Here is a 12,550-nt window from a genome sequence, read left to right on the forward strand (position 1 = left end):
CTAAGTCAGAGTTCTGTGGATTACAGATTTTTTTCCCCATGACTTGTACAGTGCTTATCAAAATAAAACCCAAACCATTTCTCATAGTGATTCACTATGGTACAATGAGTGAGAGCACATCTGCAGGTTAGTGCTGTCATCTTTATACAACTCGGCAAAACTGGACAGTGATATGTGCATCAGTAAAAAACAAAACATCCCATTCTTCAGTGAGGTTTTGAGCTTTCCTTTCCTATGTGCCTTATGCTGTGTTCACTGCAGAGCTGATGTAACTGTACATCATGCCATACCTTGGAATTTGACTGTCCAAATGTAGCAAGCAAATGACTTTCAGAGTGTAGGCACTGTTTTCAGAGGCATATAATGGAACTGAAGAAAAGCTCTCTTGGCTTCTTTCAGAATACTCTAAGGGCATTTTTCAAGGATGCCTGTTTCTAACACTGTGAATCAGAACACTTATTAGAGAAACCATGGTCAGTATATTCATAACATGGGCAAAGCTGAAATGAACTTTGATATTTGCCCTTGACCCTGCCACTGAGTCATCACACTAACTTCAACCAATTACATAATGTTTTATTGATTCAATTTCTTACCTGTAAAATATCAAGGACAGTTTCAAGGGCATGCTTTAATGCTTAATCTTTTAAGGATAAAATGTATGTGCCAAGTATTGCATGTTTATAATGAAATTGATCACAAAGTGGTTTTAAAATACTCTTGCCTACACAGAATTAGTTAAGAGTTTCCACGAGGAGAATATTCCGTAGGTCATGATTCTTGTTTTGGTTGTGGAACATATGGAAAAGTCATCATTGCTTATTCATCAATGCCGTAATTCACTGGAACAATTATAATGGGCTGGTACATTCTGTGTTTGGTCAGAGAGCTCATCCAGGATTATGTACCTTTTCTATAGTATAGGTTAATACAAAAGAAACATGTTTAATGGGCTGTTCAAAGCGAGAATCCACGCAAGATTGCTCAGAAAAGGCAATGTGTACTTCTTCACGTGTTCAGAACAGGCCTGGAGTAGAAAAAAACAGAATTCTAGCCTACCTTTCCAAGAATTCTTAATGTCAAGTGAAGCCTGGAGCTAGAAAAATATTTTAATACCAGTTAGCCTCTTTGGCTGGTATTTGGTTGGTATTTTACGGGGCATTAACATTTTTTTCCTATATTTATAGTAATTTTCTGTTGGTGCCAATTTAAATACATACTTCATTTTCTGATCTTTGCTATGCACTCCTGACTAGCTCCCTGTTCTTAGCCTTCCTTCACCCAGCCTGCATTTTTCAGGGCCTCTTTTTTACAGTTATTTTACCTCTTGATTTTTCACTAATTTGTTTTGCACAACATCTAGATCCTTTTCAAGTTATTGGTTTCATCTGTTCTTTTTCCTCCTTCTCTTTCTGTCCTTTAGTTACATATCATCACTTTTACTCATTTATAATGTTTTTCTTACCAATTTTATTTTTGTCTCAGGAGATAACAGGGAACTTCTGCCTCGTATGTTCCTCTCCCCAGAGGCCAGGATTGCTCCCCACAGTATAGACCTGACCTGTGGCTTGCTGATGTCCATTGCATAACCAAGTTCTCAAGGCCAGGTTTCAATCATTGAAGGAGAAGAAACAAATCTCATCTCAAGTGTAATCTTTTCTAATGATACAAGAACTAGCTTGAGACAGTCATCTCAGGTAATTAGTTGGTTAGTGATTGATTCAAGAGGGTAAAGGAAAACAAATGGAAATCAAGGGATGATTTAGAGGAGTAATAGCCAAGAATCACAGAATTACAGAATGGATAAGGTTGGAAGGGATCTCTGGAGATCATCTAGTCCAACGCCTCTGCTCAAGCAGGGTCACCCAGAGCATCTTAGACAGGGTTGCATCCAGGCAGGCATTGGATATCTCCAGAGAAGGAGACTCCACAGCCTCCACGGGCAGCCTGCTCCAGTGCTCTGTCGCTCTCACAGTGAAGAAATTCCTCCTCATATTCAGGCAGAACTTCCTGTGGTTCAGTTTTTACCCATTGCCTCTTGTCCTTTTGCATGGGACAACTGAAAAGAGTTTGTCCCCATCCCCTTGACACCCTTCCTTCAGGTACTTAGACAACATTGATAAGATCCCCCCTCAGTCTTCTCTTCTCCAGGCTAAACAGGCCCAGCTCTCGCAGTCTTTCCTCATAGGGCAGGTGCTCCAGCCCTCTGATCGTCTTTGTAGCCCTACGCTGGACTCTCTCCAGTAGCTCCATGTCTCTCTTGTACTGGGCAGCCCAGAACTGGACGCAGTACTTGAGATGAGGCCTCACCAGGGCTGAGTAGAGGGGCAGGATCACCTCCCTCCACCTGCTGGCAACATTCTTCCCAGTGCACCCCAGGACACCATTGGCCTTCCTGGCCATGAGGGCACATTGCTGGCTCATGGTCAACCTGTCATCCACCAGCACTCCCAGCTCTTTCTCTGCAGAGCTGCTCTCCAGAAGGTCAGCCCCCAGCTTGTACTGGTGCCTAGGGTTATTTCTGCCTAGGTGCAGGACTCTGCACTTGCCCTTGTTGAACTTCAGGAAGTTTCTCTCCGTTCAGCTCTCCAGCCTGTCCAGGTCTCTCTAAATGGCAGCACAGCCCTCAGGTGTGTCAGCCACTCCTCCCAGCTTCGTATCCTCAGCAAACAGGTTGCCATAACCTCTCTCATTTGGTCAGGTCACTGATGAAGAAGTTGAATAGGATGGGACCCAGTACTGAACCCTGGGGAACTCCACCAGCCACAGTCCTCCAACTAGACTCCATGCCACTGATGACAACCCTCTGAGCTCTGTCTTTCAGCCAGTTCTCAATCCACCTCACTGCCCTCTCCTCTAACCCATGCTTCCCGAACCTATCTAGGAGGATGTTATGGGAGAAAGTGTCAAAAACCTTGCTGATGTCAAGGTACACAACATCCACTGCTCTCCCCTCATTTACCCAGCCAGTCGTGCTATCATAGAAGGCTACCGGATTGGTCAAGCAGGATTTCCCCCCTTGGTGAATCCATGCTGACTACTAGCTGTTGCCAAAGAAGTATTCATTTCCTTGTGTCCACATGGACATTTTTATTATAATTTCGTTAAGGTTTTGATGGAAACTACATTCATTTTGAGAAATTTTTGAAACTGAACCGCAAGCTAGTTTTTATTTTTACCTACTGAAATAGACAACTTTGCATCCCTAATCTTGTCTCCAAAGGGCCAGAACATTCAAATTCTTGTCCATTCACCAAACTCCATCTGTGCTTATATACCTAAACTACCTGTGTCCACTAGGTAACTTCTTTTATTTACATAAATTTAAGCACACCCAACCTTGAAACATTCAACCCAAAAGCTCACTGTAACTGGCTTTACAGCCTTCCTTTTAGCCATTGCACTGCACATCATTCTGTCTGTATGGAGGGCTTTGCAGCTATGCAGAAGGCAGATACATTAGCACATTAAACACTCCAGTCTGAGACAATTTAAACATTAACCCTCCTGTTGTAGGGTCTAGACATGCCTAGCTCAGGTATCATCTCTTGTCATTGTATGATATAAGATTACAGGGGAGAAGGCAGTCTGCCAGCTGGAGAACTGTGCCCATCCCTTGAGAGAACGGATGGGAGAGAAAGCTCTTCGCAGTACACAGCCCTGGTCAGCCAGACAGTACCACCACTATTGGTATTGTTTTTACTCCCTGCTGGACTAACTACAGTAGGGCTGACAGTTGCATGGGAGAGTTAGCATGAAATGTAAACAGCATGGAGCCCTTATACAACATCCTCACCAAGACTTGCCTAGTAGCTTCCAACCTGCATGCATACAACAATGCCTTGTGGCACGGGGGAGAAATATATGAAAGCCCCCTCCCTCTCTCTTAAAAAATAATTTTAAAAAGGAAGGTAGGGTATTTGAGCCTATATGAAGAACTCAGCAGGGACTGGTGAGCACAACAAACCCCAGGTGAGCTCCCCTTCCACTCATACCTTTTGAGAGGCAGGCAGCACATACCTGCATCTCCTTTGCTCTAAAGACATGCAGAAGCCCACAGTATGGCTGCTCCTGCTGAAGTTGCAGGCAGCTGGTTCTTCTGCCACACCAGCAAGGGTGTTCTGCAGGTCTGTATTTTGTTTGGGTGAATTTTGCTCCAAGTGAATTGGAAGTTGCAATTGTAGCTGTGATAGGATGTCCCCCCTACCCCGCTTTCTGGTAAATGTTTGATTTGTTACTTAAAAAAATACACTGGTAGCTCCATGTAGGCATGGGAACAGACTACAATAACAGCTTAGTGCGCTGTATTTGAGTGGTAACCAGGCTTTCAATTACTTAGAGCCTGACCCTACCCCAGACCAGCTGAGTTTGCATCTGCAAATAAGTAAGAGAAAACCCTCGTAGATTTTATCTAAGAGAAACTCTGTTGCGATTGCTGGCAGAATGAACTTATGCTGATAATAAGAAACTTGGTAATTAAGGACTCCTGAGGATGTTTATACAGAAATAGCTACATTGTCAGATGTGTCCCTTCAGATGCTCTGTATAGCAGGCATTATACTTTTGGAAATACAGAATCTGGGATGATAAACAGTAGCTGGGGGTTATTTGAAGCATTTGGGGTGGATGAGAAGATGAAACAAGCTCTGGAATTTGCATAACAGATAATACATTACAGAAATAACCATTAGTCCAAATTAAACCTGGGAGGCACAGGTCTCAGAAGGCAGTTGCAATTTCAACCTTGCTGAATAATAGTTTATTTTATATGTTCTTTATAAATGAGATGGTTTATTAATCATTTACATTTATATTTAGATTGGCAATGAACATCTGCATTTATACTAATGGTGTACATGTAGTGTGCATCTTTAATGCTAGTCATTGCCTTAGAATTAAGGAAAAAATATTTTGAAAGGCAATAATTAAAGTTTCATTTGACAGAAAACTTGGAAGGAGCATACTGTTTCTGTTTCTTCCAGGATAAAAGTCCATGAGCAAAACAATGATTTTTTTTATTATTTTTGTCATAGGAAAAAGCAAAATATGACAGCTGAGAGTTTGTTAATAACAAAACACAGCTGACAAAATCCAGTTCTGATAAATCTATCATCAGCTAGCTAATTTGAGATGTAAGTCCCTTACATACATATGTAACTTAGAATGGTCAAGAACAACAACAGAAAAAGTCCAGATTCTGAAACTTACAGGGTTACCCATCGCTAGCAATGATGATGGTTAAAGATTCTAACATTTGACTTCGATATGTCAGCGTATTATCCAATCGTCACAAATCATCAGTGTTTCTTTGAATTCTGGCCATCTGAAAACATGGAAAGATGCTCAAGGAATTCATAATGATGGTTACTCCGTCTCAGTTCCATGTGGCCTAGGAAGCTGATCCATCATCAACAATGTTACAATAAGAAGGAAGGAAACTGCATTATAATTATATAAGGCAGAAACTATGTGAAAAGGGAAAACATTTCCTGTATTTAGAAAGAATGAAAGATCTAATGAACCTCTTTCTTTGTATAGCCATGTTCTCAGTAATACATGAAGCATTTTCAGAACTGCAAGAGTTGGAGTTTTATTGGCACCACTGCAAATGCACATACAAGGACTCACTTGTAAATGTCAGTTCTTTTCTGGGAAATAGCCTACATCTGCAGATATTTTAAAGAGTACTGACAGAAGAAGGTTGTTGCTTAAAGCTTCTTCTACAATATGGAAGTGCCAGATCCTGAAATAAATACAGCAGGAGATAAAATCCTTTAATTGCTGATGATCCTCCTCTGTTGTTGAATTCAGGGAGGGGTGAACTTTCCCACAGCTTTAAGATGTACTGTGGAATAGAATTTAGGGGATTGGAGGGAATGCCTTTGTATCAGATTTGTATCAGATTCTGTGACAAGAATAGGGAGATGCTTTGTTTTTAGGATGTTAACGGTCATAAAGGATTAAAATTCACAAGTAATTAAAAAGAACCTTTTTGCGTCTGGTTCTGGTTGTAGGCACACACAGAAGTTGTCTGAGGAAATACTTCTTAGAGCATGTGTTTGCTAAAATATAACCTATGACTGTGTTTTTGTTGACAGAGGAACTGCCCTTGAGAGGTATTGAGTGCCCCCTTGGACTTGAAGGATGTCCACAGGAATTTCCACTGTCTTCAGTAAGAGAAGAGAATACTGAGCACCAGGCAGGATGAAGTAAAGAAGAGCTGATTTACTGTACAAAAAGTAAGCCAATCCTGAGAACCATCTGTCGGGTTTTGTATTCCACTGTCTTGCAAGTCCTTATAAACTCAAAATGAGGTTCCATTGTTCCTTAGGTGAAATTTCTCAGGAATATGCCTTTCACCAAGCCTTAAATTAAATGTATCTTATGATAGGCCTATTGCATCCATATTAGGTTACTCTCTTGGCCTTGCATGTCTTCCTGATGGTACCAACTTTTCTTTTAATTGCTCTGTATATTCTGTATTAAAAAGTCATCAGAATGGAAGAAATGTAACCACGGTCAAAATCCATAGAAAAATGTTGATGCCTTACTTCCTTTAATTTCAACAGAGAAGCTGGTCAACTAAGTATCTTTGAATCCAGGCTTGTCTCGAGTTCTTTTCTAATTTCTTTCAGGTGATACCCTCTACAACATTCTAGGTCTTTGAAAATCATAATCTAATTTGTTTTTAAGGTTAGACAGGTTACTCGGAGGGAATGGACTGTTCAGAAGATGATGTTCTCAAGGGTCTGCAAGCCCTTAAAAAAAAAGTTTCTAATTAATAGCCTGTGTTAGCTGAAGTGCAGTGGTCTGGGGACAGAGAAGTAAAATTTCTGATTTTTACCCTTTCTACTCTTTTTACCCCATGTATTTAATACAGTAAGTATCACTGCTGACATTTGTAAAGTTATGCATATTGCTCTAGATATTGTAACACCTCCAGTGGGGAAACTTGCTGCATATCTGATCGTGTTCCTAGTCAAGGATGTGGATTGGCACCAACATAAATGCTGATACAAGTTCTCTCAAATGAAGTCATCTGACAGCAAATATTTCTTCTGTTTATGGAAGGAAATGAAGCTGAGGAAAGTGTTAGGATTTCTTAATCTAGGTTTGATTGTGTGTCTTCAAGAATCATCTCTTAGAAAGTATGGTGTATCAAGCACCAGACATAAAAGGCTTTAGGAGCTTGGTAGAGAGTATCACAGAACATGTTTTAAGTGCTGGCTATTAGGCACTGAATGATGAACCATGTTTAGGCATTAATAAGAACCCTTTAGTTGTGGCTAGTTAGGATGCAGTTAATTCACCAGTAATTCTATAGTGTACCTTTCACATGGTACCAAGCTGCTGGCATTCCAAAGGAGAAATGGGGTTTCAGAAAGCCAATTTTATGTGGTTGACACCACAGTACTGTAAAAAGTTAGGCAGGACAAAAAAACCTCAAAAATCTTAGGCTGGTGAGAGAAACAAATACATAATTTTCCATTTGTTAGTTATTTGGGTTTTGTTGTTTAAATTATTAAGTCATGTATCAGAAGATGTTGTAATGCAGTGCTTCTTTAGTAGAGGATGGGAACTAGACACGGAGGTTGCAGATGGTCTTGACTGACCCCTTCAATTCTGCAAGCCAAGCCGGAAGGGTATATATCATGTCAGCTCTCACAAAGAGGTGGGAGGGCAGAACAAGAGGAGAGCACAGCAGAGGCTGAACAATGGTGTAGCAAAAGTTGAAATCAGGCACAGAGGGAGCAGAGTGAGCAGCTGTCTGGCACCGAAAGGAGTCAGTGTTGGTTTTCTTTTTTTGTCTGCCAGCCCGAACACCAAATGTCAAAGACTGTGAACGTAAGGGTTGTTATCTATGGCCGCTCCCATGTTCCTGTCTGAGTGTGCAAACAAATACTAAGTAAGAACAAATACTTAAGAACTGAAGGTGAACTAGTGATTCTTTGATAAGTATCTGATGCTTTGCCTTGTAACAGTAGAGGGAGTGGAGGAAATGTTGCTGTCTGTCCTATGGTTTGGCCTCTCTTCACATTCCTCCCAGTCTGAGACAGCAAAAGACCAGGCTTGTAAACAGAAAGGAAAAGCTGCTTATGTGTATCATCCTTAGATAAAACAGAGGCTGTTCTCACTCCATTCCTGGCAGAAGACGTTTATGATTGTCCTCCACGTGACAGAGTTTAAACTGCATGTACATAAAAGGTTAGCACCTGATTTTGAAATGTAGGTAGCAATAAACAAGGTTATTCATGTGTAGTCATAGGAAGTCAAGATGTTTAATAAAGAGTCTCCAATGGAATGCTTAGGAGTAACATAACAGAATCCTTCACTTGAGCCTTTCAGGGAATTTAACAGTGGGCTGACAGTAATATATTGTATTGCTTCTCATGGGCTGTCATTTCCTCCTGGGATGTGACTCAGCCTGTGGGTGACTTTTCAACAGATTTTTTAAGGCACACGTTCTTCCACACAATATGAGGTTACTGAAAGCTGATCTCAGATGGATCTCCCAAGGGGGTCTGATCTGATCTGGGAGATCAGATTAATCTCCCAGGGGGCCCAGGATCTCCCAGACAGGCATTCCTGAAACTGAACTCGGATTACAGAATGGCTAATTTGAGAGCCCAGTTTCAGTTTAATAATAATAAATAAATTCAGTTTTGTCCTCGATGCTTCCAGTTTGTAACCTTGATGCTCAAGTGTAGACCTGAGTCCACCAACTGACCCAGTTGCCATGATCCTTTTTGGCACTTAAAAAATAAATGGTAGTAAAGACCCATCACAGCTCAGCTGGAAACTGTTTCTCAGAGCTCCAAGGTATGCAGATGTTAGAGTGCAACATACTCTGCCCAGCCAGTGGCAGATGCTGGCTGAAGAGGAATATGTCCTTTACATTTCGTCTAGGCTGCCATTTAAAACTCAATGGTAGCTGGCTGGTAGCTGCAACCAGTGCTAGGATTATGCTGTGACCAGCTCAGAGGTTACAGAGCAAAAGCAGTGAGTTAGCAGACTGTGAACAAGGTGGATCAATTCACCTGCTTGGTTGAAAGAGAAGGTGGGTCAGTCCAGCTGCTCGGGGTTGGAGGCAATGCACTAAGAAGTGACAAACCTCTGCATTGCCTGAATGAGAAGAGAGCAAACTCTGTTTTCCTGTGTTTACACTTGATCACAGCACAGGGCAAAATGTAGGACAGGCCTTTTGTGTACCCTGTTCTCTTGCCCAAACTCCTCAAAGGCCAGACGTGGTCTAACCTTTGTTCCGTGTCAGACATGGCTGGAGGGGAACCAAAGAGTGTTGGAGCTCTCTGGCGTCCTGCTGCCCCAGTTGTGCTGCTGGGGCCGGTGGGGATGTAAACAAGGGTGGGGAAGGGGAGAGCTTCCGCCAGCCGCTGATCTGCTCTCGGGAAGGCGGGAAGCCTGAGAGCCGAAAACATTACAACATTGTCTTTTGGAATTGACTGAATGTGAAAAATTATTGTCCTAATGATAAACATGAAATAAATATTGGCAGGACATGAATCCAGCTTCTCTGTGTAGGCTTTCTTTTTGTAATTGTGAAAGCAGCTACAAATCACATTTTTCTTTATCACATCTTTAAAGCTTGTTATCCTGCACCCCTCTCTAGATTGCTGTATGGCAAAAGAAAGAGCTCTTAGAACTGTTTTTTGTAGAACTGTGGTAGACATGAATACCAAACAACTTCACAAAACCACTAAATATTTGGCAAGCCTCTAGTCTACCGTAATTTTAAAAAAATGCTCAAGACAAATGTTTATATTGAGGGGGGAAACATCCCCAGGATAAAGCTATCAATTAATGGATAATTTCAGCTTTCCTGTGTAACTGTTCTATAAGCTATACTTCATAAACAGTGAATACTATTCTAATTAAACTTTCTAAAACCTTAAAAAGCACTTGAATTGTAAGTGGCTGCTGCTCTGGCTCTTCTGGCATGTTACATACAGAACGTCTGGCCAATTCTCCAGTCTTCTCTCAGATATGTTAGTGATCCAAAATATTTTCACCAGACACCCTGAAGTGGAATCACAAGTTTGCCAATTTCCATTTCATGTATCTTCCTTAGAAAACTGAAAATTATAGCTCATGAGTACTGGTGATTTGATTGCTCAATGTCCAACTCACTATTAACAAAACAGCAACAAAGATGCAGAAAATGATGTCCAGCCTCCACAAGTCGAAATTGCTTAGAAAAACAAAAGTTATTCTATTTCCAACTCAGAAGTTAGACCTGAGGGGACTGGTGCTCTTAAACCACTGATTAAGTACAGATCAAAAATTACCAATAGGCCTTCATCTGAAAAGTTACTGCATTGTAACACTGACATTTTCCTGAACCTGCCTAGGTCTCCAAAGCAAAAAGGCAATTCTCGGTGTCTTTACACTGTGTAATTTTCAATTATCTCAGTTCTCTGTGTTCCAAGTCAGCACTTTTTTGAGAAACATATATGTCAGAAGAAAAGTTATCAACAAAGGGTTCATATTTTGATTTCCTTGGACTTCACAGCAAAATTTTGAATGCCGCTGAAACTGCCAAAAATGAAAAATACGTGTTATAGTATTACAGATGATAACATAGTCCAGTCTGGGTTTTTTCTTCTAACCAGTGCTGTAAGAGATTAAGCAATGTTTTTTTCACTAGGCCAGGAAGTCTAGGCAGAACTTCATTAAAATACAGCTGAATGACCTGTTACACGAACTGTGCTCTGCAAGGGAATATTTGGGAGTTTGGCAGTGTAACAGCCTACAGGTTCGTTCATTGTTCCCTAAAGCTGTAGCCAGTGGCTTGAACACCTCTTGTCTTCTGGAGAGGGATAGTCTTACCTAGATGCTAACTAGCCAAATAAAATGTCTATTTATCTTTGTGTGTGTGTGTGTGTGTGTGTGTATATGCATACATATATATATACACATATATCTTTTGTCTTTTATTTTCTGGGCAGCAGTGCAAAATGCTCCCCAGTGTGAAGCAGCAGGTAGACAGAGACAAGGCAAATGTTGACCCATGATCCCAGCCCATGCTTCCTAGTGAGTTTGTCCTTTTTGGTTGGGAAGTGGGGCTACGTGTTCAGGCCGCCTCTTCCCCTTCCAGAAAATGTTCTGTATGGGAGGATTATGGAAAAAGAAGAGAGCTGTGATTTTAGTAGTGAAGCCCAGGAGATACACGATGCTATGGTAATCTGACTCGAGAGGATAAGGATCCTGTTGATATTGCTACAAGCACTCCACAAAGCCAGCAAAGATTAGAGCTAGACTAGGTCCAGAACTCCAAGTATGAATGCCCTGAATTACAGGATATTTAGAACAAAAGATATGTGTCTGTATCCCAAGGCAGGATCATTTTAGGATCCAGTTCAGATTTGCAGCACTGGGGTGTGAAGTGAGAGTTACTTGGAAGAATACCACAATCTAACTGAAGCCCAGAAGTTCCCTAACTCCAGGCTTTGGATGAAATATTCTTTCTAAACTCATGCTTTGAACCTGAAGATGCTGAAAATCTGATGTAGCTGTAGTCAGTGAGAGTTTGAGGAGCTGGGTCCTCTGAGGAATTACCTGCCAGGGAGACTAGCTGCTGCTAGCCACAGGTGATACAAGATGAAACAGCCATAGAGCAGACAGGTTCCCAAGGTCAGGACTGTGTGCTCCGGGGTCTGGCTTTCTGCGTGGTAGCAGCCTGGCTGCCTGTCACGTTCCTGAACTCTTGCTGTTGCCCCAGTTGAGATTTTCCCAAAACCTGAAAACTTCATCTCCAGCGTTGCTCATTGTAGTATGGCTGCTTCTGGGGGCTACTTGCCACCAAGAAGCTCAGGCAGGAGTTGATAGGGAGCGTGTGGTGATTTCCATTGAATAATATCCACACATGTCCTGAATATATGCATTACCTCATGAGTATTGTATCTGAAATGGAATAATAAAATAGGTATAATGGGTAGTGAGCAACAACAAGCCAGTGGGCGATCATCCGCAACTGTGAAAGACAGGTATCTTTTGTAATATTGTATATCAGTTTATAACTATCATCAGAGGGTTATAGTGATGGCTTACAGACAGGTTGTTAAAATAAGGGAACCCCGAAGGTTTCAATGCTGGGAATGTAGTATTTTTATTTGTGATTGGCGACAGTCTGCCTTGGTGCAGCAGCCTCTCCACTCTGTGCAGTGCAGAGCGGGAGGAGGCTGTGTTGCTTCTCCCTGTGTCCTCCCAGCAAATGCTGCATGCTCCTTAAAGGGCTTCAGCCCTTTCAGCCCAGCAGCTTTCACCAGAAGAAACAAGACATTACTTCAGAGTATCAGAAGCAGTTAGTGCCAAAACATGACTGAGAAAGAAGTAACACCCTCTGCTCAGAGCAAAAAGCAAGATGGATATCCCGTGTCCAGCTCTGCCTTTTCTTCTGCCACTGTGAATTTCTGTGACGTGAATGCGTGCAAAGTTATGGAATCGTGAGCTAGAGGTTCAGGTGATGCCAGGTGGCCCCGCCCTTTTCCAGGCCACTAAGTGGTGCTCGTGTAGACTGCCTCTTTGGCCCCGC

At 41.8% G+C, this 12,550-nt stretch overlaps 1 long non-coding RNA gene across 1 annotated transcript in view; it reads left to right on the top strand.

The window, feature by feature from the left end:
- The window catches only part of LOC134151342 (uncharacterized), a 194,102-nt gene that overhangs the window by 96,693 nt on the left and 84,859 nt on the right, over positions 1 to 12,550 (top strand). Inside the window, exon 2 of the long non-coding RNA XR_009960824.1 lies at positions 6,099 to 6,239. This is a non-coding gene — a long non-coding RNA (uncharacterized LOC134151342). The remainder of the gene's footprint in view (positions 1 to 6,098; positions 6,240 to 12,550) is intronic.

The sequence above is a fragment of the Rhea pennata genome, chromosome 1 (genome assembly GCF_028389875.1).
Source record: "Rhea pennata isolate bPtePen1 chromosome 1, bPtePen1.pri, whole genome shotgun sequence".
NCBI classification, from domain to species: Eukaryota; Metazoa; Chordata; class Aves; order Rheiformes; family Rheidae; genus Rhea; species Rhea pennata.